The sequence below is a fragment of the Triturus cristatus genome, chromosome 8, assembly GCF_964204655.1.
Source record: "Triturus cristatus chromosome 8, aTriCri1.1, whole genome shotgun sequence".
Lineage (NCBI taxonomy): Eukaryota > Metazoa > Chordata > Amphibia > Caudata > Salamandridae > Triturus > Triturus cristatus.
The window spans coordinates 1614393230-1614421049 of NC_140591.1; the positions used below are offsets into that span (position 1 = coordinate 1614393230).

The 27820-nt window shown below is 47.9% G+C and overlaps 1 long non-coding RNA gene across 1 annotated transcript in view; it reads left to right on the plus strand.

Annotated features, from left to right (window-relative positions):
• The first annotated feature begins 712 nt into the window (after positions 1-712).
• LOC146806336 (uncharacterized) overlaps positions 713-27820 on the plus strand; it is a 467136-nt gene continuing 440028 nt past the window's right edge. Inside the window, exon 1 of the long non-coding RNA XR_014967989.1 lies at positions 713-788. This is a non-coding gene — a long non-coding RNA (uncharacterized LOC146806336). The remainder of the gene's footprint in view (positions 789-27820) is intronic.

Below are 27820 nucleotides of genomic sequence, written 5' to 3' on the forward strand. Positions count from 1 at the left end.
TGTTGGTAAAACTGAAAGAAAGATCAAAGTTAGGCTAAACGAACATAAAAGCAATATGCGAACCAAACAAATGAAATCCACAGTCATCTGCTCAGCACAAGATCAGTCAATTAAAATTCTTGATACTGGAGGTTGTTGAGAAATTGGAAGAAAGAGACAATCATAACTACTTGTCACAACGAGAGAACTTTTGGATTAGATATTTGAATGCACTTAAGCTGCACGGAATGAACAACAGGATGTTACCTATAAATGATATCTGCCGTCCATTGACTTTCTGTTAAATTGTAGATGGTTTTTTATGTTTATGTTACTTTTAACGTGATTACAAGTTAACTCATAGTTGGGTTGTTACTGTGAGACAGCCTTAAATTCAGAGGTATAGGCGCTACCGAGTCCTCACCATAATTTCACGTTTCACTGATACTTTGCTTCTTTATGATGTTACACTGATCGTTTTAATTTGTTCACACACAGCACATCCGAGATAATTGACGAATCGTGAATAAGAATTGGTGTCAATAGTTAATATGTAATTTCACACTTTTAGTACGAGATATCATCTTATGCTTTACAAATGTGTCAGTTTCACTTTGTGGATAATTTTTCTACTTACACCTTTCAGTTAGAAACTAAGATGGCCGCCTCTGTTAACGGTGTTCACATAACATTTTTAGGCTTGGTCCTATGTTTATGTTTATTTCCGGTCACTCGGCGATTTAATGCATGCCGCAAGACCCGACTCTTAAACACGAGGAGTTTTGAAGCAGGTCTTCAGCATCACTCGAGTAAGTACACTTCAGAGGCACTTAATATTGAGGACATAGGGTGTTTTTTCTCTAAACGAACAGCGTTTTCAGATGCACGCGTTGAACTTCGTTCTATCTATTCTGTTGGTGGTTGGGCCGTGCATGTTCTTTTCTAAACTTGGGATCGTAGACACAGCTGTAACGCTCAGTGGTGTTTCATTGCGGTTGTTTATAGTGGTTTGTTCACCTTTTCTGGCCAGCACTGGCTTCACCTCTACTGCACGAAATACGCATTTCCTTCTACGAGATTGAAGAGAGATCTTGACCGTGGTCAGTTGGTTTAATGTTACACACACTACACGCGCTGACAAGCACAAACTAACCCAGTTTGTTTAGGGCTTTATCTCTACACATATTCATATGAGATTATACTTTGGTTTCCTCATAGTATTGTATTTTGTTTTACATCCATAGAGTTATTACCTGATGAAGGGCGGAATGACTGAAATGCATTGGGATATATATTTGCAAATATACATATAGGAAACTTATTCAAACAAGGTGAAGTGTTTTAAAAACAGATATAGACACATATATACAACTGTGCACTGTGCTGTTGTAATAACCAAATATGACCCTGAAAACAATTTAGTAATTTCTCTATTTTTATTTTATTGTTTATCAATATAATTCCATACAATGCATCAATGTTGGTCTTTTTCAGTACTTTTTATACAAACTGCTCCCATTGTGGATACTAAATCATTGTATATACAAATTATTCAATAACATTCCGTTTAATCTCGGCCATATTATTTCCTTTAACATGGCTCTGTTAGATTTGATTGATCAATTATATTCCAATTAATATCAACAAAAAATGTTTTTATTAAAACATGGCTCAATTTAGATCTACGCGCGTTTCGGCGTTCAGCCTTCCTCAGGCAGCCATGATTCTTTAGCCCCTAGAACATAATAAGAAAAAACAAACTGTGATCGTTTATATACAATAACTGACTCAAGTGCACAATAAATGAAAAGAAAAGAACAATTCTATTTGTCATACATTATTTACATATTGAAACCAACAGCTTCCAGTTCTATCATGAAATTCATGGTGTCTCAGTCCAACATAAGGAGTATAAAATGTGAATAATTAAGAATTATGCGAAATATAAAGGAAATGTCACATTGCCCATGACAATATTGGCCCTTGTAATGAAGTGGCCAGCAAGGTGTAGACAGAGTCCGATATAACATCACAAGTCCTTATTAGTAATGTGGACCAAATACTAATTATATCTACCTTCAGGTTTGCATACCTTTTGGCAATTGATCTGGTGTCGATAATAAGAGACTGTGTAGATAAGCGCGAAGCGTGCTCTGCCACCTATTGGATAGCACGGGCTGGCATGAAATTACACCAGCGTATCTGTGAACAGAAAATAAGCTAATCAGATGAAATTTGCCAACCACATGTGGGACCATAGAGGCTGGGTGTGCACCTAATCTGAAACAATGTACTTCTATATAACAGATGTACAATAGTACGCTGGAGCGAGGTTTTGAAAAAAGACCTTAATTACCTAGCGTTCTAGGATATCAACGGTTCCTGAATCCGGTTTTCGTTCGTGCAATGTCCTCAGCTTTTCCTATAAGCGTCTTTTATATCCAATAGTATTGAACATGTACAAAAAGTCACGAGGATTCAAAACGTGCCTCATTAACACAAGCAGGTGTGTTACTCAATAACGGGACACATCTAAAAAGAATCAGATGAAAAAAGGGGAGAGAATGGAGACCAGTTTTACGGGGAATGTTTAGAGAGTGCTCGAAAATAATGTGCAAACCTACTTGTAAGTATGATTGCAATGAATGTATATATACTTACTAATAATTGATGACAAATCCCCACACTACGACAACCAACTGCTCCCATAGGGCTTGGCGTTAGAGTTACCGCTTCTCATTTGCAGCTCAGCACCGCGATCTAAAAGGAAGAGCATGAATTTAAAGCCGCTTGCCTATCGCATGCTGTTCCGGTAACCCACCCGTCTCAGTGTATAAAAGAAAAGTAAATCCCCTCTTATGTTTGAATGGGTGAATAGACTAGTGATCTCAGCAGTCCAATCACCTAGTGTGCTAATTTGACAAAGGGACTGAGCAAAATATGCACTAAACTATCGGTCTAAATGCACCTACCCGGTTCTGTGAACTCCTCGGTCCGACTAATAGCCGCTGCATCCGCTTCCGTGATAGCAGTAGAGACAGAACCATATCACCCGGGTGTGATTATAACCCCTCAGCTCGTCAGCGATAGGTTAAATCCCGCGAGCAATCTCATATGGCGTCCAATGGCAGCTACCTATGGAAGAATACCAGGGCTGGTATTTTCCAAGTAAACAATCGGGCGCTATTTCAGGCTAATGTTGTGTCCCTAAGATACTATGGGAGATGGAAGGATAAAATCCGAATGGTTAACAAATATGTGTCCCAAAGTATAAATAGTTGGATGCGCACCAAAAAAGAGGGGGAAGGGGGCGCTAGCGCAAGTAAAGCAAATGCCAAGAGATTGTATATAATGTGGTCAATCAAAAGCTGAGATAGGGACTCAATGTTCTAGGACCGCTCTGCCCTATCCAACGGCCTAAAGCAGAGATCCTAAGGCCACAGCCAGCAAAGGGGGGTCGCTGGTAAGATATTTGCAGTGAAACTCACAAGGAGAAAAGATGGAAATATTATATCGGTAAAGCCGGTTGGTTGGCATATGACACCGGTTGGTTGGCATGATGGATAATAAACCTGTGTAGTGACCCATATCTCCTGGGGTAGAGATTAACAACTTAACCCTGTGTGGCCTAGTGCAGTAAAGACTGTATATCCTGTAGTTCTACGTCAATACCTGGATTGCACACCCATTAATTATTAAAGCGAATTGCTTGACTCCATGGGATTTCATTGTTGAGTCCTCTTTTGTATGTGTCAAGAGAAAATATCCAAAAAACCTCTCTCCTTTTGCGGATTTCTATCCCTTGGGATCCATTGATGCTGATCTTTTCTAGAATCAACCACCGTATGTCTTCTGTCGTGTGGTTGAGATCAATGAAGTGTTGTACAAGTGGAGCTTTTAACTTTTTCGTCCTGATTGCTGATCTGTGTTCAGTTAATCTTGTGGTCATTGATCTAGATGTCTCACCTACATACGTTTTATTGCAGGGACACAAAATTGCATAGATGATATTTGCTGTTTTGCAATTCGTCAGGCTTTGTAGGTCTACAGTGACTCCATTAATGGGATATTGTTTGACTTCCAAAGCAAATTTACAAGCTATGCATGACATGCATTTAAAGTTGCCTTTCACAGCAGGCAATCCATGTAGGGTGGTCTGTGACATGCTAGGTGTAATTTGTCGCATCCGAGATCTTGTTATGAGGTCCTTTAGATTTTTGTTCTTGCAGTACGCGAACATGGGTTTTGCCAAGTGGTCTGATTTGTCTCTTGTGGCATTTAAAATATGCCAATTTGAATGAACAATCTGACGTATGGTGTCATTCATCGTCGAATGTCGTGTGATGAATACAAGCCGATCTTGTTGTTTAGGAGTTTTGTCGCTAAGCAGATATTGACGGTCATAAAATCGTGCTCTCTTGTAAGATTCACGGACCAATCTTCTAGGGTACCCCCTAGCTATGAATTTGGCTTTCATGACAACAGTCTGCTTGTCGTAGTCAGACAAATTGGTACAGTTTCTACGAAGGCGTAGAAACTGTCCAAATGGGATGGTAATTTTTTGAGTCTTGGGATGATAGCTGGAGAAATGTAACAACGTGTTACGGGCAGTGGGCTTCGTGAATAAGTCAACTGAAAGCTTCTGTTCATTGACTTTGATCGTAACGTCAAGAAATTCAACACTTTGCCTGTCACTAGTTGCCACAAAACGGATGTTCGTGTCGCAGAGATTGAGCCATGAGACAAAGTCCGTAAGATCCTCCTCAGTTCCATTCCAGATGTAAAAAACATCATCTATGAATCTTGACCAACTTGTGACGGATTCACTAAATGGAGCAACATCATTGTAGATATACTTGTGCTCATAATGTGCCATGAAAATATTAGCCACTGTTGGGGCACATGAAGCCCCCATACTGACTCCCTTGGTCTGCTGGAATAATGACCCATTAAATTCAAAAGTGTTTTCCTGCAATACTATGTGCAGACATTCCAAAATAAATTGGGTCGGACAGTCGATGCTAAAGGCTTCAATGAACCAATCCACTGCTTCTAATGCAGCTATCTGAGGAATGTTGCTATACAAAGCCTCTATATCCAATGTTACAAGTATTTGTGTTGCCTCATGGAAGTGTAACTGTTCGACCTTGTTAATGAGGGCTGTGGTGTCCCTTATGTAAGATTTTATTTTGGGGACATACGGACGTAACATGGTGTCAACGTATTTGGATAATGTTTCAGTAACGGACCCAATAGTTGTTACAATGGGCCTGTATGGTGGGTTGGTCGTACTTTTATGGATTTTGGGGATCCCATATATAGATGCCATTTTGGGTTTCGTGACATTCAAATACTGCCACTCTTTCTCACATATGATCCCTTCGTCCAGAGCTATGTTGGTCATATCCGCTATTGCTTTGGAAACTCTTTTAGTGGGGTCAGAAAAGATCGGGATATAATGATCTTTATTAGAGAGCATAGTGAGCATATTAGTCACATATTGATCAGTTTCCATCAAGACGATGCCGCCACCCTTATCACATCCTTTGATGGTGATGTCTTTGTTGTTCTTGAGACTCCCTAAAGCATGATGTTCATCCCAAAATAGATTATATTTAGGTGCTGGGATGAATTTTGTGGCAGTGGTTAATTTATTGAACACCACATGTTCCAAAATGGCAATCTCCGGGCCCACTTGTTCAAGCGTGGGGACAAAGGTGGATGGGGGTGCTAACCTGATTTATTGGGGATGGATGCTTCCTGACGGGTCTGACCTTCGAAAAAAGCATGAAGTCTGATCTTCCGCAAAAAAGAGATTAGGTCTTGAAAAAGCTCAAACTTATTGGGTTTTGTGTGAGGAATAAAGGACAGGCCTTTGATCAGCAAGGACTGGGTCTGACCATCAATCTCATATCCACTAAGGTTAAATATCAGTATTTGCTTTACTCGCGCCAATATTGGGCATGTCTCGTTACCAGGACCTGGGGGTCGTCCTGGTAAAAATTCTGTCCCTGCGGATAATTGTGTGCTTGTTGGTAGTTCCCCCGTTGACGTCATTGGTATCTGGGGCGCCATCTGGATCTCTGCGTCCCGCGCCTGGCTAAAAAACCGGGTCGTTCACCTCTACTGTTGCCTGGAATTTGTCGCCCTGGGGTATGAGCCTGATACTGGTTATAGTTTTCACTTTCGGAATCTGACGTGTCCGAAAAAGTAACCACACAGGAGTTTGGGAGCAGTTTGTATAAAAAGTACTGAAAAAGACCAAAATTGATGCATTGTATGGAATCATATTGATAAACAATAAAATAAAAATAGAGAAATTACTAATTTGTTTTCAGGGTCATATTTGGTCATTACAACAGCACAGTGCACAGTTGTATATATGTGTCTATATCTGTTTTTAAAACACTTCACCTTGTTTGAATAAGTTTCCTATATATATATTTGCAAATATTTGCTTTAGACCCTGATATAGGAAACTAAATTAGGGGTACCCTTGTTATAGTACATTATGCATTGGGATATATAACATCGAAAAGTGTTGAACACATTTTCACAACAGAAGAATATATAATAATGCATTCTGGATATTGCCGTCATTTGGTATTGAAACCATGATTTGATTGGAAGAATTAATCTATGTCTTGTGAAGCATAAACAAGCAAAACATTTCAAGATAACTGTCGCTATTTTCAAAGAAATAATAACTGGGAATCCTTTTTCCAGGCATTGGTTTGTGCCTATGCGGGACACACCCCTCTGTTCACGCTCTGGTTCGGAGAGCGGTACCCAGGGAGCTCAACACACATTCGTTTAACATTATACCCTTTTATTGAATTCACTCACAATTGCTGTGCACGGATTTCAACCCCACTGACATTCCCAAATTTACCATAAGTGGAAGACCTGGGAATGCATCAAAATGTTACGCCTTCCCAGGCAGCACACATAGAAATAGAAAAATGTCTCAAAGGATTGTTTTCGTGCAGGAAGGTGTCCCTTCTGGCATAAAAACAATATTGCGTGCAAGGGTGCCTGCATTGGCGCTGGGCAGCCAAAAGGGCACCAGCCCAAGGAGAGAGCGGGCATGCGCCATCTCTTGATAGATATCGTGCATTCCTGCCCTCTCGCTTTCATGCAGCGCAGCCAGGTGTCTTGCTGCGTTGCGTGAAACAATCATAATGATGGCCCTCAGAATCTAATAAACACATGTCCGGCATTGGGCACATTCTAGATTTGAAATACCTGGGCCACCACCTCATCCCTCTTATGACTTTTCTTTTTCGAGCTAATATCGATGGTGGGTGAAACTGCTCCAAATGTTCAAGAATGAAATGGGGGTTCACAGTCCTTTTCATGGCACATTTAGGTCAGGTGAGGACGTGAAGCAATTTCTCACTCAATTCCAGGTGGAAGGCGAGGATTCTCATTAACAAATGTTGCATCGCTGCAATATTTTTACTGAATAAAATTATAATGCAAACCACCAAGGGCTGTATTACAGTTAGTACCCTGGGGGCGCAAAGGATGGGTGTGCCTGCTTTTCGTGCCCCTGGGGCACTACGGTATTGCAGATCGGTACAAAAGTGGAAGCCACCTGTGCAGAGATACAGGGAGCAGCTTTGAAGCAGCCGCTCTGTATTTCGGTGAATGTGCGGTCCCCAGGCAGAAGGAGCCCACAGATGCCCTTAGGGCAGTGCTTTCACCATAATACGGCGCACTGTCGCTGTTTGCGCGCGGCGTACCAGTTTAGAGGACAGGGCACCCTATCATTCATACGGGCCTTAAACCATTTGCTCGAGCACATCTGCGGCCATTCATCTCCACAACGGGTACCAGCGAGCGTGCTGGTTGGTGAAATGTGTTCGTGGCCTGGAGTGCACCATGTACTCAGGTTATGACAACTAGATGGGTGGGTCAGAAGGGGCAAAGTTGCACGATCTAAAATGGCCGTCGGTACACTCCAGGGATTCCTGGCCTCCCAGTCTGGGCACCTGTCCTGTTCCCGCCACCTCTGGGGTGAAGGACTTGTCACGGGAGCCTGGAGGTGACGCCAGAGGCCCGGATGCAAGGGTGCTAGGACCAGGCACTCGCATCCTTTCACGAGGACCGCGCTGCAAACATTCAAAGTCTTGTCACAGATGGTAGCGCATTGGGAGGGAGGCCCAGTAACTTCCAAACAGCTGTTTGAGCCCAACCAGTCCTAGGTGTTTTTGTGCATCTTCGAGTCAGGTGTGCCTTCGTGACCTGTCTCTGGTTCTGTGAACGAGTTCTCCTTGTGAGCACACAACACTAGCTCGGGTTTTACGCAGCAGTTAAGGAGGCTGCCAGTGGACAGCTGGTGACTCCTTCCAGCAGGTGGACACATTTGGTACCCTGCCAGGTAACTTGGACTCCATAACCATCTTTTGTGAGCGTCACATTCGCCGCTGTCGCCTCTGGTCCCCACCACAGCTCCCCGGGGGGCCATCACTCGACTCCCCGAGTGTGTCTGGACCAGTCCCGGGGCAGGGCGGGAATCCCCTCGCGCCCCACCCAATCATCCCAAAACCTTCATCGTAAAACTAGCCATGTCGGAAATTCAATCGCCAGACTTTCAAAAGAGTCATTTTTATTGCCTAGATCGCTTTTGCATGTGCCTGGTTTGGCGCGGAGGGGGTTTGTGTTTTGTATTCGATGGACTTCGCTTGCTCACCACGGAGATCTCTTTCTCTGCCGCCGCCGATACATTTGCCGTTCACTCCCTCACGCAGCCAACTTTCCTGAAATTCCAAGATGTGTACAGAAGCCTTCCCTTCGCATCCACAGGTCATTATCATTTCATATCGGACTTGAAATGCCCGGATATTGACGCAGCCATTTGACAAGACTTCCAAACTGTCGCATTCTGCTACTTTACCCGCTTTTGGAGTTCTTGTCAGTCGCAGCCTATCGACGGCCCTCTCCAGCTAACATCACAATTGGACCTAGAATTTTCAAATTATTAAACTAAGTCGATCCTTTTTACAATACAAGTGTAAAGGAAAGTCTTTGTTTCTCACCACCACCAATGTGAACTGTATGCGTTATTTATTTGACACCTCTAGGTGAGCTGTGGCCGTCCAATGTTATTTACAGCTCCTCGCCGCATAATGATTCGAGTGGCACTTTCATTAGCATTCACTAATTACGCTGCTCGCCAGCAAGCCCTTATTATTCAAACCACCAATCACCCTGAAAGAAGTTCAATATTTATTGTGTTTTATGGGATGTTTCTGTTGATTCACAAACACAGATGCACTTGGTGACACTTTCAGATTAAAAATGAATTTATAAGAAAAAACAGCTGCGGTGTAATATTGTGTGCATATAACTATTGAAACACAGGAGGCAGAGGAGGAAGAGATAAGGGAGGAGAGGAGACTGCAGAGAAGGGGGTGCAGCAACAAGATGGAACAGAGGATGATGAGAGGAAGGCGGAGGAACGGCCAGGCAGCCACGCGGACGGCAGCGCAGATTCACCGCCGTGGCTGTGTGGACAGTGACGTGGGGCTGCGGGGGCAGCACTCTAATGCGCGGCCTCGATGGAACAGGAGCAGAGCCGTGGAAGTATTGCATACTGGAGACTCATGGAATTCAAACATGCATGACGACAAGTGCGTCACATCCTGCTGGGCAGAGTCAATACTGATATGCCCGTGTGTGCTGTACATCCTGTTGGGCAATGTGGACACTGGCATGAAATGTGCGCTGTACATCCTGTTGGGCAGTGTGGATACTGGCATGGAATGTGTGCTGTTCATCCTGTTGGGCAGTATGGATACTGGCATGGAATGTGTGTTGTACATCCTGTTGGGCAGTGTGGACACTGGCATGGAATGTGTACTGTACACCCAGTTGGGCAATGTGGATACTGGCATGTAATGTGTGCGGTACACCATGTTGGACAATGTGGATACTGGAATGGAATGTGTGCTGTACACCCTGTTGGGCAGTGTGGATACTGGCATGGAATGTGTGCTGTACACCCTACTGGGCAGTGTGGATACTGGCATGGAATGTGTGCTGTACATCCTGTTGGGCAGTGTGGATACTGGCATGGAATGTGTGCTGTATCCTGTTGGGCAGTGTAGATACTGGCATGGAATGTGTACTGTATTCTGTTGGGCAGTGTGGATACTGGCATGGAATATGTGCTGTACATCCTGTTGGGCAGTGTGGATACTGGCATGGAATGTGTGTGGTACACCCTGTTGGGCAATGTGGATACTGGCATGTAATGTGTGCGGTACACCATGTTGGACAATGTGGATACTGGCATGGAATGTGTGCTGTACACCCTGTTGGGCAGTGTGGATACTGGCATGGAATGTGTACTGTATTCTGTTGGGCAGTGTGGATACTGGCATGGAATGTGTGCTGTACATCCTGTTGGGCAGTATGGGTACTGGCATGGGAATGTGTACTGTATTCTGTACACGGCCATATGGCATATGGCCATGTCTGAACTGGGGTGGCAGAGTGGGCTAAAGAACGGTAATGGATCAAACCCAGATCTGTTGACTGGGTGTGAGTGTTTGATTGGTTCTGATGCTCCGTCCATCACCACCCCCTTTTGTACCGCTTTGTTCGCCATAAGTTGGCAGGGTATGCTCAGACGTTGAGTCCCTTGCTTACTTTGCCACTGGATTCAAGCAAGCCTGGCTGAAGACGGCTGAAATGCCAGAAACCGGTCCTAGGAAGCTTGTTTCCGGTCTAGGGAAGGCATGGCTTGGCAGTTCGGGCTGGACTGTTCCCATAAGGCACAGGGTCAGACTGATTTGCATATGGCCATGTCTGAACTGGGGTGGCAGAGTGGGCTAAAGAACGGTGATGGATTAAACCCAGATCAGTTGACTGGGGGTGAGTGTTTGATTGGTTCTGATGCTCTGTCCATCACCACCCCCTTTTGTACCGCTGGGTACATCCTGTTGGGCAGTATGGGTACTGGCATGGGAATGTGTACTGTATTCTGTTGGGCAGTGTGGAGACTGGCATGGAATGTGTGCTGTAACATACTCTGGCATTGTAACTGTATCATCAACCAGGTGGGTTGTTCAACTACTTGTACCTCTCTTCCTACCTTGAATAACAACCCTGATAATTTCAAATCTCAGCCTCCTCTCTTCCCCTGCACAGTGAGTAGATCCTTGGTACTATGCACACGTTGATGAGGACACCCGAGAAACTGGTATATTCAGCAAGGACTGGCATGTTTAAGAAGTACCTAGCGGCTCGAAGTAAAAGTTGTGTGGAGAGGAATTACCTCATTTTTTCCAGTGCTAATACTGCTTAGCTCAGTTACAAGTTTCCCATATGTAACACCACATCTGGTAATACCATTGCACCCAAAAATACCTGATGTGGTAACACTTACGATAAACCCACGTTGTTCCACACCCAGTAATTCGATGACTCGTCTTGAGGTCCATAGTAGTCTAACACACTAGCCAAGTATCATTGTAGAATATTTTAAGAGAACCCTAAAATATGACTAATAGCACACTGGAATATTTGAGAAACATGCAAACGTTTTATACATACACTAAGAGCATCCTAGCAGATGATTCTCAGGGTATTTTGTTTTCAGGTGCACGCATTTAGCAAGGCTATTTGCTGACACGGAAGCAGTGAGGAGGCAAAACATATTCAATACTTCAAACTAGTATTTTTTGTGGGAGAGAATTTCCTATTTCCATTTTTAGGAACTGGGCAAATTGCGTCAGACGGGTGCAACTCTTCGTGTGACACACATATCGTTTATCCTCTCAGTGTTTTTAGGCTAGCCTGTGCAGCGCATGCGCTGCTCTGCGGGGCATGCTGTATTGAGGTATGGCATAGATGCTCCGCCCATTAACCACCCATCTTTTCAATTAGCTCCTGTTACTGTCCTTGCAAAATCGTTGCTTTTCATTCGTGAACAGGCTTAGTAGTCCCTCCTTGGTACCGCCTTGTCTGCATTTGTAATCTCCCATAACAACTCGACTTTTTACTTGTGCTGTTACACGGCCTGCTTTATGTAGTGAGTGAGCACTGTTTTCTTTAATGATTTTCCCCTATGCTACACACAAAATCGCAGCACACCAAATGGTTTTTTATTATTAGTAATGTATTTGTTTAAATTACAGCGGCCACGCTTATTTAATTATTTAATTTACAACGCGGTACACTTTAACTTTTGCAGCTACGCTGATTTATTTATTTAATTAACAGCACAGCCCGCTTTCACTTTAGCGGCTGTAATACAGAAGCTTTCAAAAAAATTTTTTTTTGCTTTGGGTAAAACCACCCCATTCACGCTTTCACTTTAATGTTGGCCGTGCCCCTTTCTTTAGAAGCTGCTCACTGGAACCTCAATACGGAGCGCAGCGTTTAAAAAAAGGGGCACGGCCGCCATTAAAGTGGTCTCGCATTTGCGAGAGTTTGAGCTATTGGCATTAGAAGCAACAATGGCTTTGATATAGTTGTTGCTTTTAAAAACACATAAATAAAAGGCATTGTCATTTGCAATGCCAATAGCTTGAACGCTCGCAAATGTAAGACCTATTGCATTGAATATGCTTGTTTGTTTAGGGCATTCCATTTCCTTACAAGGACATGGACAATATGCTGCTGTGGACAAATAGTGCTCCTGGAAATTGTGCCAGATTCTAACCTTTTGGGATACTTAATGACTTTCCATTCGGAAAGGTCTTTGAAAGTGAATGTGTTAAAAACATTGTGTTGTGAGATGCACCATGTGTCGGGTTTTGTTTCCAGGTGTTCTTTGCACGCCCAACCCTCTTGGAGAGAGTTGGGCTCAAACTTTGCTGAGTTGGCACAAACTGGGGCTGACTCCCAACAGTCGGGTCAGGGCTGCTTTAGATGTTGGTTTTTGGGTCACTCCAATCCTTGTCACTTGGGATCTCGGATATGTAGTTTCATCTGGACCAGACGTCTCCTCTCTTTCTACCGCCTCAGAGACCTGGTGGCTGGATAGACCGCTCTGACTTCTGCATCCTGCTCGAAACAAACTCCCATTTGGAAGGGAATAACTTCATCTTCACCTTGAGACCCAGCCCTACCTTCTCTTTCTTTGATGCATTCGTCTACCACTCAGCTGGTGCTAGATTCAACTACAGCAAACCTCTTATGGCTGTATATCTCCCTGTATTCTCAAAAGCTACAATAGAACTATTCTTGGAGACTTGAACTTACATCTCAAAATCCAGTCTCATCCTGACTCCAGTGACTTTCTCTACTCATAAGGCTGGTCACACTCTTGACCCTATGTTTTCCAACCTTGAATCCATCAATGTATCCACCTCTCTCCCTCTCACAAAATTGGGCCACTTTCCTTCTCCTTTCTTTTGCCCAGTGCTGAAGCTGCCTCTACTGGTACATCCTGAGCGATGTGCACCCTACCTAGGACCAATCATCTAAACTTCAACTGCGCTCTTGATGCTGCTTCTCTTTCGGTGGACTCCGAAGGCATCCCCAGACCATGTCGATATCAATGCCTGGATTTCCTTTGCTCTTGACCCTCTCTCCCCTTTATAAGTTTGTCACTCTAGCCGCAAATCCTCCTCGCCCTGGTATATAGATGATTTCCAGCAAGCCGTACACCACTGCAATGTCCTGGAAAGAAAATGTAGGAAGACGTGTGTTACTCAATCTAAAACTCCATACAGAACAGCTAGTAGAGATACATTCATGCTGCGGGGATTGTCCACTACGCCAATGCCATTGAATAAGACAACAATTCCACTTGTGACATTTTCCGCATAGTAAAATCATTATCACATCCCACAGCTGTCAAAATAAATTCACGCCTACTTTGGTTCATTGTTACATTCTTTCTAAGAACTTTCTTGATAAAAATCCCACCATTTGTACTGATTTACCAACTCTGCCCTTCTTTGGTCTTTCTTCTCTCCTCTTTTAGCCTGCTATTTCACCAACCTGATCTTCTTTCACATAATTCCTTTCTCTTTCTACTGGCGACATTGCTGCTTCATTAAACTGCAGCGGATCAGACTCCTCACTAGACCCCTGCTCAAGAAAATTCTTTACGCCCTGCCCTCTCTTACAACCTCCCACTGATCCAAATTCTTGGAAACATGCTCTGGTTGTGCCTCCTCCAAAAAACAACAACTGACTGTAAGGAATTGGATTATTATTTGGGTGGATGACTTCCCACCTCAAAGAAAATCTCAGCGTGAACCCTCAAAGTCACTCCATTAACCTGAGCTCAACCACCTGGTAGCCATGGCGCAGAGCAGACAGGCAATGTGTAAGGTACTTATGCAGTACCAAGGCATTAATAAAGTCGACATGCCAAACAATATAAATTCCAAATCAAATTAGTGAATAGAATAAAATGTAATAAGCAAAATGACACCAAAATGACAAATATCCAATAAGGAAAACCGGAGTTATGAGTTTCTAAAGTTTTGAAGGAAAATGCCACCAAACAGCACAAAGCACCAATGGTAATCCATGGTCATGGAGGATCGAGAGGTAGATGCAATCTCAGGCTGACAACAAAGGAGTGCGGTTCGGATACACCAATCAGGTTAATACAGCTAAAGGTTTTACCCTCTGACTTAGGGCCTGATTTAGAGTTCAGAAGATAGGTTACTCCGTCACAAATGTGACGGATATCCCCTCCGCCGTATTAGAAGTGCCATTGGATACCATGCACTTGTAATACGGCAAACTGGATATCCGTCACGTTTGTGACGGAGTAACCTGTCTGCTGAACTCTAAATCAGGCCCTCAGTCATTTAAGTCCCAATGAACCACAGGAGCATACTTCTAAGACCCCCAGGGTTTCAGGGAAGGCACCTAGAGACTCATAAGGAAGAGGCCAACAGCAGGGTCCAGTCCAGGTCCAGCTGTCACTGCAGGAAAAGGCCAGTTTCACCTTGTTAGTTCCCTGTAGGAAGACAGGATGTCAGCCAGCTAACCCTTGAAATCCACTTCTTTGTCTTGGGTACAAGATGGAGCAGGTCCAGTCCTTCAAGGCTCTTCTAAGGTCACAGACAGCTGGTCCAGCCCTCTTATCTCCCGCATGTCTAGAAAGTGTTCAGATGATGGTGCCTGGGGATGCCACATTTATACCTGGCGTGAGCTGCAGAAGTCTGCGACGAACCAAAGCTTGGTTCTTCAGCAACCAACAGGGGATCCACAGAAATTGGCTTGGCATCCTGTTCTCTCGCTCTTAAGGATGCCCAAAGTATTAGATGTGGCTCAATAAACCTGTCAAGCAAGATTTGACAATATAGTGTCAAAAAGGATGCCCACAGCCCTCACCTTGCATGTTCTGTGGAGCTCAGAGGAGTCAGTCCTGCACATTCAGATCAGTCTATTATTTGTTCCTTCGAGGCATTTCACAACTTTTTCAAAAATTATTCAAAATTGTGCAAAGGCTGAAAGCTGGCTGAGACTCACGCTAATTAGCTTTGCTGACAGTTTAGGCAGGTAAAATGTAACATTCTTAAAGTTACTTTTTCTTCAGATTTATTAGAAATCCAACTACGCCAATTAATAGGATTTTTAAGAACTGTAAAAAATGATTTCATTATTTTTCTAGCTGGCCCCAAATTCCGAGATACAGTATTAGTATTTTAATCAGGACTCTGGTTTTCTACATAGAAGAGCTAGACCTGCTGCTGTGACAACACCTCTGAGGGTCTAGTCACTGTAGGCGCGTAATACTATTAATTTTCTGTATGTCCCACTTTTGAATACCATACACCCTAACTTGTGGACCACGAGGCTCGAATAGGGGTAACTTATTAATGTTGGACTTGGCCCTTCTGGCAGGTTCACCCCTAAACTTTTTGCTTTCACTGGTGAGCTGGTGGTAGTGATTTTTGGTTTCTGCGCACTTTCCCTGTGTCCCAGAGTAAAGTGCGTGCGCACTCTGAGTGCATGTGGTGAGATAGGCCTGCCCTCCCATAGGAATGCATGGGGGAATGTAGGTGTCCCTGGTAGTTCCTGATGCGTGGGGAGTGCAGGTGCGAGTTTGGTATGTGCCGACTCGTGTGATGAAATGCTGCGCGATGATGTGTGCGGTGTCCATGTAGCTAGTATGGAAGTGCCACTTCTAGACACTGGCATAAATGTGCAGTGACTGCCTGTCGCGTGATTGGCTGACTGAGGTCATGTGATGGGCTAGGGAATCCCCAGAGTCAGGAGGAGTCACCCAGTGGTGAATGGGGAGATCAGCGGCTAGATGGGTGGGAGGAGTACACCTGGGTCCTGAATAGGGCTGGGTTTTCCCCACACAATGCTGGCTCCGCCCCCTGTGGTGCGACTGACGACCCTGGCCTGTTCTCTGAATAGGGAGAGGGGCTGAGCAAAACAAAGTGCTCAGGAACCAGTTGCAACTGGTTCGCCCCTTCCCTGCACCTTGAGACAGAGGAAATCTGTGTATAAGAAGGGGCTGTGACCCCATGTAAAGGGTTCTCTTCCAGGATCCTGCCTGAGGGGGCTGCTGCTGTTGCTGGGCCAGAGGACCGCCACTTGGACTACCTCCCTGCCTGGAGGCCCAGTGAGCTGGCTCTGGGCCCAGCCTTGCCCCCTGCCTACCTTCCTAAAACTTTGCCAGGACTTTGTTGTGCTGGACTTGCTCAAGGTGCCTGGGAGCGCTGTGCCTATTTCCTCTGAGAAGCGCCTTCATTGGGGCCTGCAGCAAGGCGCTACGATAATCTGCAAGGGAACCCCGATGTAGGGATTTCCCCGCTTTTGCCGTGTTTGAAGTGGGTGCCCACCCCGCATTGTGTGCTCGTTGGCGGGTGCCCACCCCGCTTATTTGTTTATCTCACTGCAGGTGCCCACCCCGCCGTATATCTCCTATAACGAGGGAGCCTACCCCTCTTATTGCCGAAATGTAGAAATCACCGCCGCGGCCGGGCTCGCAGGAAGTCAGGCAGGCCGGGGGCGGGACTCCGGGACAACCGGAAGTAGGAGGGCGGGAGCCTACCCCGCCTCCCACCGAAGACGTGCGGCGGCTTCCCCTGCAGGGCTCCCGCGAGTGGCGAGAGCCCTGCCAAGTCCAGAAGCCCCGCGCCAAGGAGAGAAGTGCCGCCGGAGGGGAGCAGAGAGCCTCCCGCCGCGACCGGAGCAGCCGCCAGAGTCCCGGTGAGTGGGGGCTCTTACCGAGAGGGTGCACGAAGCAGCCGGGTTTGTTGCTGAGCGCTGGTGTGCTCCAACGGGGCCCGCATTGTTTTCCTTGAGCGCTGGTGCGCTCCAAAGTGTTGGTTTCAGGGCCCACTGCACGCTCCAACATACGGGGGCATTTCTTTCACGCTTAGAGCGGCCCCGGAAGGCAGCGGGCCGCTCCAACGACGGGCCCCCATTGTTTAAAGAGCCTAGAGGGCTCCAACGTCCCCCGAATTAGTTGGTTCAGAGCGAGTGCGCTCCAACGTCTGGGGGCATTATTTCTCGAGTCCATGACCAGGACTCCAACGAAGGGGCAGCCTTTCACTTTGCTGAGTCCAGAGGGACTCCCACGACGGGGCGCATTGCTTGTTTAGAGCCCACGAGGCTCCAACGTAAGCCATAATTGTTTTAAGGGCCCAGAGTTGCCCAGGCCCCAGTCCCTACAGCTGCCCAGCACTTAGTGGGCAGCTGCCACGTTTAGGTTGTGCCTTATGCGCCCTGGTTTGCGCAACCTGCGCAGTCGCGCCCTGACTTTGCTGGATATTGGGCCTGTCTGCACCCCTGCGAGGCCAGGTTGGCCTGGGGACAGTTTTGCTGTGTGTGCCCTCACCTAGGGTGCATGGTTATTGTCGCAGGTGTTTTTATGCGTCATGTGCCTTGTTTTACACCGCTGAATGTATGTTATGCATCATGTGTTCTCCTGCCCTACACCTCTGAATGTGTTGCGATGCATCATGTGTAATGTGCTTAGACCCTTACCGGTATTGTGATACTTAGGTGGTTGCTTTTCTCCTAGTACAGGTGGTGCTAGTGAGGTCCTGGTTCCCTGCGCAATATTTTCCTAAGGTGGTTAGGGTTGCGTAGGTGGTACTTACCTGTTACCAGTAGTTACTGGTTGTGTGCTACATGTGTTATTTCGTCCTACAGTAATTTTATATCCTATGTTCTAAGTGCTAAATTCTAAAAGTGCTAATTCCTGACAGTGGTCCATGTGGCCCTGTCCCCTGTACATACAATCCCTTGTAAAATTCTGCCCAGTGCCAGTTGGCACAGTGTAAATTGTGTGAATATTTTCTAATGTGTTTTGGTATAATACAAAGGCTATTTTTATATAATACCTTGTGTGGAGTTTCTTTTGTGGTGGGCCTTGGGTGTTGCTGCTGGTTGCGCGCGCAAACGCTTTACACATCGGCTCCGGGATAAGCCTGACTGCTCGTGCCAAGCTACCAAGGGGGTGAGCAGGGGTTATCTTTGGCGTGTAACTCCCCAGCCCTGACTAGAGCGGTGGCTTCTGCCTGGCTTTGGCGCAAGCCCTAGCCAACCAGAAATCCCATTTCTAACATTGGTGATCAGCGGTGGGATTTGGACTTGCGTTTGCGCTGTTCCGCAGCAGCAACTGGCTGCACCACAAAACTCTACATTTTAGATAGTCACATGGTATAGGGATTATTGTTCTAAGGTTGTTTTTAAATGTCATTTCTTTGGAAATGTGTTTCTTGTGCACTGTGAGTTAGGTGTCCCTAGCTCGGAGGGTAGATCATCCCCCTAAGTGCAGTGTGTTTCTGGATTCACCAGTAAGGGTGGAATCCAGTGGTGGCAGCATAATAGTGTCCAGTACATTTGTCCCCCGCCCTGCACCCAGAGTTGGTACCTGTGTCACTTGTGGTCAGGTTGAGGAATCAGGGGTGGTAGAAACTGCCTTACCAGTCCGAGGGGAGGGTTGTGTGTGGATGAATGGTGTGTGGCACTAGGCAAGTGAGTGTGAGTTCTCTGGGATAGAGAGCTTACTGAACCCTTTTTGTGAATTGTGTGCTCCTGCTAAGCTCAGACCCCTAGGTCCCCTGTGTAATCTTTCACCAGAACGTCTGCCAGAAAGGAGCCTGCTTTTGATCTCAGTGATCTAGCTTGGTACAATATGCAGGAGTTGGAAAGGTCCTGTAGAGAGAGAGGTATAGGGGTGAGAGAGTCAGACACTCTGTGTGAACTTAGGAGCCACATGATCTAGTGGGTTAAGAATCAAAGGGATCTTGAGCGCAGTAGGGAAAGGGCCCGGGCCTCACACCTGGAGGGTGGTGGGTCTGTGGGGAGCCCTGAAGATTCAGAAGAGGAGGAAGAAGATGACAGTACCTGGACACCAGTAGAGAGTGAAGACCCCATAGGTAGGGAGTCCCTTGCTGGGTCCAGCGTAGGAGGCAGCGCCTCATCCCTTTCCCTATCCCCAGAGGAGTGGGAAGATAGGAGGAAAGAAAGGGAACACCAGCTGGCGTTAGAAAAGCTCAGGTTGAAGCCTGCCCAGGCTAGGGCGCAGCTGGAGGTCATGAAGCAACAGCTAGAGACTGAGAGGGTCTTGGCGCAGGAGAGGATAGAGGAGGCTGAGAGGGCCTACACCAGAGGCAAAGTAGCTCTGGAGGGTAGACTATCCCCTGCGCGCAGTTTTAATTTTCTGGGCTCACCAGGGAGGGTTGAGTCCAGTGGTGGCAGTTATATAGAGTCCCGTGCGAGAAGTCCCACTCCCAGTTCCCCGAGTATGGTACCTGTTTCCCAAGAGGAGGAGTTAAGGTTGAAATTCAGGGGCAGTAGGAAGCTGTCTCACCAGTCTTGGGAGGAGTTTGTGGATAATTGTGATGATGCACTGGACGATTGGGTGGGTCTTAGCCCGGATCGCAGTTATTCCACCATGTATGATCTGGTTATCAAAGAGCAGATGCTCAGTAGTTGTTCTCCAGGGTTGCGCCAACACCTGTTGAGGTATGGCTCTTTTTGTCCTTGGGAACTTGCAGATGAAGCAGAGCGCTGGGAAAGTGCTAGAGGTTCTCTAGAGTCATTAGGAAGTGACTCCAAAAGTAGTGGTTCAGGTATCTTCCAGCCCAGCGTGGTGGAAGAGGCTCAGTGTAGCCCAGCTAGGTCCCAGGATAGCGAGGAGGGTGTAGGGGCTTACTGCCTGGCTCAGTGGAGCGGGAGTAAGAGGGTGACCGAGGGTCCCCAGACGCACGAAGCCCTGCCTCAGGACTTGGATGGTTTCTTGAGGGAACACCAAGTTGGGGACCTAGGCTGTCCTGTTAGTCCATTTGAGGAAGATCTCCTAGTGAGTAGAGGACCAGGAGCGCCTGTAAACAGGGCTCCTGTGGTTCTAGAGTCTGGCAGTACTGCTCCGGTAGGGAGGGTACAGGAGTCCAGCGTGAGGAGTTATTGGGGGATGAGTTCCCCAGTGAAAGAACCAGTGGGTCAGGGACTACCCAATTGGGCTAGAATCCCGTGTAGTGACCAGGGTGACACCACTTCTGTTCTGGGGGATCTCTGTGCACTGTCAGGTGGACAGGGGACGGGAGATCCGCGCCAGACAGACAGTCACACGACATATGTGTCGTTTGTTAGCCTCAGGGGGATGGAGTGTAAATCCCCAGAAGTCCTGGAGTGCCAGGCGATTATTCCACCAAAGGTTCTAGACCGGAGGTTGGGAGGCCAGGTTCAGGATCAGCCTGACCTGAAGGGTAGGACGACTGTAACCAGTGTCCTGACCGGTTCTTCTTCCAGAGGTTCCGCCCCAGTTGGTAGGGAGCAGGGCTCTGGAAGGGGGTGCAGAGGGTGGGAGAGCCCACCTCTGACCCCGGTGCAACCTGAGGGGTTAAACCCTGGGTTGGAATGGCGTTCTAGGTTATGTTATGTTATGTTATGTTATGTTATGTTATTTATATTTTTATAGCGCACAGCTGCCCCAGCAAAGGGGCGTCCTGGCTCTATGACAGACACTACAACATAACACACAATAAAGGAAAAAGAAAATTAAACAGACACGGGAAACAGGAAAGTTTTGATCGCCTGCCTGAATGCGAGTAGATCTTCAAGAGCTCGGATGTGTACCGGGAGCGAGTTCCATAAACCTGCCGCGAGCACCCTAAAGGAGCGGCCACCCATTCTGCTCAGTTTAAAGCGTGGACAGACAGCCAGGTGAAGCCCCTCCGATCTCAAGGATCTCAAAGGAGTATAGGGCGTGAGAAGGTTGGCAAGTGCCGGCGGCGAAGCAGATTTCAAAATTTTAAAGGTCAGGCACAGCGCTTTGAACTGGATTCGCTGTCTGACCGGGAGCCAATGTAAGGCCGTGATGGTACCAGACACTGAGCAATGTCTAGGGAGGCCCACAATGGCCCGTGCCGCGGCATTTTGTACCATTTGGAGCCTAGAGGCCTCTGCTTGATTCACCCCTAACAGCAGTGAACTGCCGTAGTCCAGCCGAGATAGTATAGAGGCCTGGACCACAAGCTGTCTGGTAGGGGGATCAAAATACTTTAAAACCGGCCTTATTCCCCGCAGAATACCATAGCACGTAGCAGCCACCTTCTTAGTGTGGTCCCTGAAGGTGAGCGCAGAGTCCAGCCAGATGCCTAAATTTCTCACTCCAGAAGCTGGAATGGGAGTGACACCCAACTCTGATGGCCACCACTGGTTACCCCATAGCTCAGCGTGCTTCCCTAGTACCAACACCTCTGTTTTGGTGGCATTTAACTGAAGGCAGTTGGTGCGAAGCCAGCTTGCTACTGCCATCAGACCCGCTCGGAATCTGGGGGCCTCCACCTCAGGGTCTCCACTGAGTGTCACCGCTAGCTGTGTGTCGTCCGCATATGAGGCCATCGTAAGACCCCACTGTTTGACGACACCAGCCAACGGTTTCACATAGAGGTTGAACATTGTAGGGCTCAACGAGGATCCCTGTGGTACCCCCAGCTCCAGGGGATAAGTGGCGGATTGGCCAGGTGGTATAGCCACTTTAAAGGAACGATCCGATAAAAAAGACCGAAACCACTGGAGGGCGAGATCCGTCACTCCCGCCTCCTGTAAGCGTTGGATCAGTATATGGTGGGACACAGTATCGAAGGCAGCGCTTAGATCTAATAGTAAAAGCGCTGCAGTACGGCCTGAGTCCAGTACCTGGCGAAGATGTTCCGTGATGTAGAGTAATGCCGTCTCGGTACTGTGTCCCGACCGGAAGCCGTTCTGACTGGAATCCAATATCTGGTTGCGAGCCAGATGCTCAGACAGAACAGAGTTAACGTGGGCTTCTGTTACTTTAGCAATCCAGGGCAACAGGGATATGGGTCGATAATTTTCTGGCAACCGGGGGTCAGAGTTGGCTTTTTTTAGTATAGGAGTGACCACTGCCTGTTTCCATGCCGTGGGTACCGTTCCATTGGACAATGACATATTGATAAGATTCAATAAGGGGTCACGGCACAATGGGGAAAGTGTGTTGATAAAGGCTGGCTTTAACGGGTCCGAGGGAGAACCTGACTTGACCCTGAGGCTGAGCCTGTCAAAGGTCTCAATAGTCAGTTCAGGTAGCATAGCAGGGGTCTCATATCCCATCGTATCGGGGACAGTAACCTCTCGGTTCTGGTGGAGTGTGTCAAAACCTTGGTAGATTTTTCCACTTTCTCCACAAAAAAGGAGGCCAGCTTATCACAGTGGGAATCTGTGCAAATCACCTCTGAGGTGGATCTGTTTTTCATAAGATCCTTCAGTACCTTGAAGATCAGTTTTGATGGGTTAGGGCTGGTAGCAAATTCTTGAGCGTAAAATGCGGCTCGTGTTCTGCAAATTGCTCTATGGTAGAACTTCAGCTCAGTAAAGTACCGAGTTTTCAGAGCAGGGTCATAGGATCTTCTCCAATCCCTCTCTGATTTTCGGCAAGCTTTTTTCAGTTCTGCGAGTGACTCATTATACCAAGGACTAGGTGTTTTTGTCCGGCCTTTCGACCACCGTAGAGGTATAAGAGAGTCCAAGGCATCGGTGATCCAAACGCAGAACTGTTGGTAACCTTGTTCCACATTAATAAAAGTGCTCAAAGGTTTCTGTTCCAGTATGCTATAAAACTCTTCAAGCCTAAGCTTGTGCCAAAGCCTTTTTAAAATAGGTCTGTCCACAGCTATAAAAGGCTTATCGTGGACAAAAGGCTTCTACCAGCAGATGATCAGTCCACCCCATCAGCCTTGGATCTGACAACCTCACCCCATCAAGTGTGGAAAAAAAGGGGTCCAAAATATGGCCCTCTGAGTGGGTTGGAAGGGTGACGAGCTGAGTGAGTTGAAGAGCTTCAAGGTTCGCCAGCAGAGTGCTCACAGTAGTGGATGACCTATTATCAAAATGGATGTTAAGGTCCCCCACGATGTTGAAATTGGCACAACCAAGTACTATAGGACTGACCATATCGGCCAGTGCGGACCTGAAGACAGAATCATTGCCGGGAGGACGGTAAATGAGCATACCACTGAAAGTGAATTGATGGGAAAAACCGACTTTGAAAATAGCACTTTCACATGCAGGTAGTCCCGACGGTTTCCAATCAGCTGGAAAACAGGATTTGACTGCCATAGCAATACCACCTCCTCTTGTGGTCCTATTGGTAGTGAAGACGGTATAGTTCTGAGGGAATGCAAGATTCAATATGGCAGAATCCGAATCCAGAAGCCAGGTTTCTGTCATTAGAAAGACATCGGGGTCCTCTTTCTCAAGCAAGTCATAAATGGACAGGTGATGTTTTACCAGCGATCTAATATTTAGACACCAAATACGAAGATCTCGAGATGCAACACACGTTCGCGTGACAGGAATAGCATCTTCCAAGGAACGGATTTTAGTAGGGCTCTTAAGTGACCAGCCTTTGCAGGCACAGCTGTAAGGGCCAACTAAAGGGTCCACAGGCTTACAGACACATCCTCTGGACCTTTGCCCTATGTACAGCAGCTCGGACCGTGTGTAAGACAACATACCTGCCAGAAGCGGCGAAGCAACACCGCGACGAGAACCAGAGCCTGCCCCGCCTCGCGCTGCCTCGACGCGGACGAGCGCAGACGGGCAGGACTCTGGCACGACTCCGGCTAAGCGACGGCGTCCTCACCTGCGCGGGAGAGGGGAGCTTTAAGTAGGCTCACCAATCCTAGCGCGAGCGCGAGGACGCTCCAAGATGGCGCCCGAAGCTACCTTTACATCCCTACCCAAAATGGCGCCCACAGTGAACCACCCCCGAGATCCAGGCCCGCCAAAACGGCAGTGAGGGAGCCAATTATATGCGGAATGAGGAAGGGGGCAAGACCCAGCTAAAAACAGGGGAGAAGTGCAGCAAAGTAAGGTACACCCCTCGCCACCCCTCGCCAGAGTAGGAGGAACCCTAGGAGAAGAGGTAGGAGGAGGAGAGCCTTCCCTGAGACTCCTGGTCCGCCTGAGGTTGTAGACCCTAGGCTGGAGAACCAGTGGCAGTCTAGTCCTGTCTTGCAGACAGGAAGAGTGGAGAATGGCCGCTATGTGCCAGGGGTTACTACCCCCCACTCTGTGATTAGGCAAGGACCAGTGGCACCTGGGTGGGCTAGGGCCTGGTCTTGGCCGCGGACTACTTGGGAGTACCAGTGGGGTAGCCCAGTTGGTCCGGACAGTGGTTTTAGAAGGAATCCCATGGGTTCACCGTGGCGTAGAACAGGAGGGTGTCCCTGCAGTTGCGGGCCCGTGTCCGTGTTCTATCGCCCAAAGCAGGGAAGTCCATCACGGTGGTGATTGGTCTGCCCTGCTTTTTTGGCTGGAAGGGGGTTGTGTTGGACTTGGCCCTTCTGGCAGGTTCACCCCTAAACTTTTTGCTTTTACTGGTGACCTGGTGGTAGTGATTTTTGGTTTCTGGGCACTTTCCCTGTGTCCCAGAGTAAAGTGCGTGCGCACTCTGAGTGCATGTGGTGAGATAGGCCTGCCCTCCCATAGGAATGTATGGGGGAATGTAGGTGTCCCTGGTAGTTCCTGATGCGTGGGGAGTGCAGGTGCGAGTTTGGTATGTGCCGACTCGTGTGATGAAATGCTGCGCGATGATGTGTGCGGTGTCCATGTAGCTAGTATGGAAGTGCCACTTCTAGACGCTGGCATAAATGTGCAGTGACTGCCTGTCGCGTGATTGGCTGACTGAGGTCATGTGATGGGCTAGGGAATCCCCAGAGTCAGGAGGAGTCACCCAGTGGTGAATGGGGAGATCAGCGGCTAGATGGGTGGGAGGAGTACACCTGGGTCCTGAATAGGGCTGTGTTTTCCCCACACAATGCTGGCTCCGCCCCCTGTGGTGCGACTGATGACCCTGGCCTGTTCTCTGAATAGGGAGAGGGGCTGAGCAAAACAAAGTGCTCAGGAACCAGTTGTAACTGGTTCGTCCCTTCCCTGCACCTTGAGACAGAGGAAAGCTGTGTATAAGAAGGGGCTGTGACCCCATGTAAAGGGTTCTCTTCCAGGATCCTGCCTGAGGGGGCTGCTGCTGTTGCTGGGCCAGAGGACCGCCACTTGGACTACCTCCCTGCCTGGAGGCCCAGTGAGCTGGCTCTGGGCCCAGCCTTGCCCCCTGCCTACCTTCCTAAAACTTTGCCAGGACTTTGTTGTGCTGGACTTGCTCAAGGTGCCTGGGAGCGCTGTGCCTATTTCCTCTGAGAAGCACCTTCATTGGGGCCCACAGCACGGCGCTATGATAATCTGCAAGGGAACGTAGGGTTTCCCCCGCTTTTGCCGTGTTTGAAGCGGGTGCCCACCCCGCATTGTGTGCTCGTTGGCGGGTGCCCACCCCGCTTATTTGTTTATCTCACGGCGGGTGCCCACTCCGCCGTATATCTCCTATAACGAGGGAGCCTACCCCTCTTATTGCCGAAATTTAGAAAACACCGCCGCGGCCGGGCTCGCAGGAAGTCAGGCAGGCCGGGGGCGGGACTCCGGGACAACCAGAAGTAGGAGAGCGGAAGCCTACCCCGCCTCCCACCGAAGACGTGCGGCGGCTTCCCCTGCAGGGCTCCCGCGAGTGGCGAGAGCCCTGCCAAGTCCAGAAGCCCCGCGCCAAGGAGAGAAGTGCCGCCGGAGGGGAGCAGAGAGCCTCCCGCCGCGACCGGAGCCGCCGCCAGAGTCCCGGTGAGTGGGGGATCTTACCGAGAGGGTGCACGGAGCAGCCGGGTTTGTTGCTGAGCGCTGGTGCACTCCAACGGGGCCCGCATTGTTTTCCTTGAGCCTTGGTGCGCTCCAAAGTGTTGGTTTCAGAGCCCACTGCACGCTCCAACATACGGGGGCATTTCTTTCACGCTTAGAGCGGCCCTGGAAGGCAGCGGGCCGCTCCAACGACGGGCCCCCATTGTTTAAAGAGCCTAGAGGGCTCCAACGTCCCCCGCATTGGTTGGTTCAGAGCGAGTGCGCTCCAACGTCTGGGGGCATTATTTCTCGAGTCCATGACCAGGACTCCAATGAAGGGGCAGCCTTTCACTTTGCTGAGTCCAGAGGGACTCCCACGACGGGGCGCATCGCTTGTTTAGAGCCCACGAGGCTCCAACGTAAGCCATAATTGTTTTAAGGGCCCAGAGGTGCCCAGGCCCCAGTCCCTACAGCTGCCCAGCACTTAGTGGGCAGCTGCCACGTTTAGGTTGTGCCTTATGCGCCCTGGTTTGCGCAACCTGCGCAGCCGCGCCCTGACTTTGCTGGATATTGGGCCTCTCTGCACCCCTGCGAGGCCAGGTTGGCCTGGGGACAGTTTTGCTGTGTGTGCCCTCACCTAGGGTGCATGGTTATTGTCGCAGGTGTTTTTATGCATCATGTGCCTTGTTTTACACCGCTGAATGTATGTTATGCATCATGTGTGTTCCTTCCCTACACCTCTGAATGTGTTGTGATGCATCATGTGTAATGTGCTTATACCCCTACAGGTATTGTGATACTAAGGTGGTTGCTTTTCTCCTAGTACAGGTGGTGCTAGTGAGGTCCTGGTTCCCTGCGCAATATTTTCCTAAGGTGGTTAGGGTTGCGTAGGTGGTACTTACCTGTTACCAGTAGTTACTGGTTGTGTGCTACATGTGTTATTTCGTGCTACAGTAATTTTATATCCTATGTTCTAAGTGCTAAATTCTAAAAGTGCTAATTCCTGACAGTGGTCCATGTGGCCCTGTCTCCTGTGCATATAATCCCTTGTAAAATTCTGCCCAGTGCCAGTTGGCACAGTGTAAATTGTGTGAATATTATCTAATGTGTTTTGGTATAATACAAAGGCTATTTTTATATAATACCTTGTGTGGAGTTTCTTTTGTGGTGGGCCTTGGGTGTTGTTGCTGGGTGCGCGCGCAAAAGCTTTACACATCGCCTCCGGGATAAGCCTGACTGCTCGTGCCAAGCTACCAAGGGGGTGAGCAGGGGTTATCTTTGGCATGTAACTCCCCAGCCCTGACTAGAGTGGTGGTTTCTGCCTGGCTTTGGCGCAAGCCCTAGCCAACCAGAAATCCCATTTCTAACAATTAATATTTAAAAGTAAGGTTTTTACTAGTCAAAATTATTTATTTTGACAAGACGCAGGCCATGTTTTAAATTTTTACAGTCCGGCTACAGAGGTAGGCTTGAAGCCATGTCTGCACTGCCACTGTGGAGGGCCCAATACCTGCTGCAGTCCACTAGTGCAAAAAGAACTATTGATGGACGGAATGGAGAACAAATCAAAACATTCACCCCCAGTCAAGAGATCTGGGTTAAATCCATAATTCTTTTGCTCACCATGCCACCCCAGTTTAGACCTGGCCATATGCAAATCAGTCTTGACCCTATGCCTCATGGGAACAGTCCAGGCCGAACTGCCAAGCCAGGTCCTCCCCGGACCGGAAACAAGCATCCTAGGACCTTTTTCGGGGTTTCACCC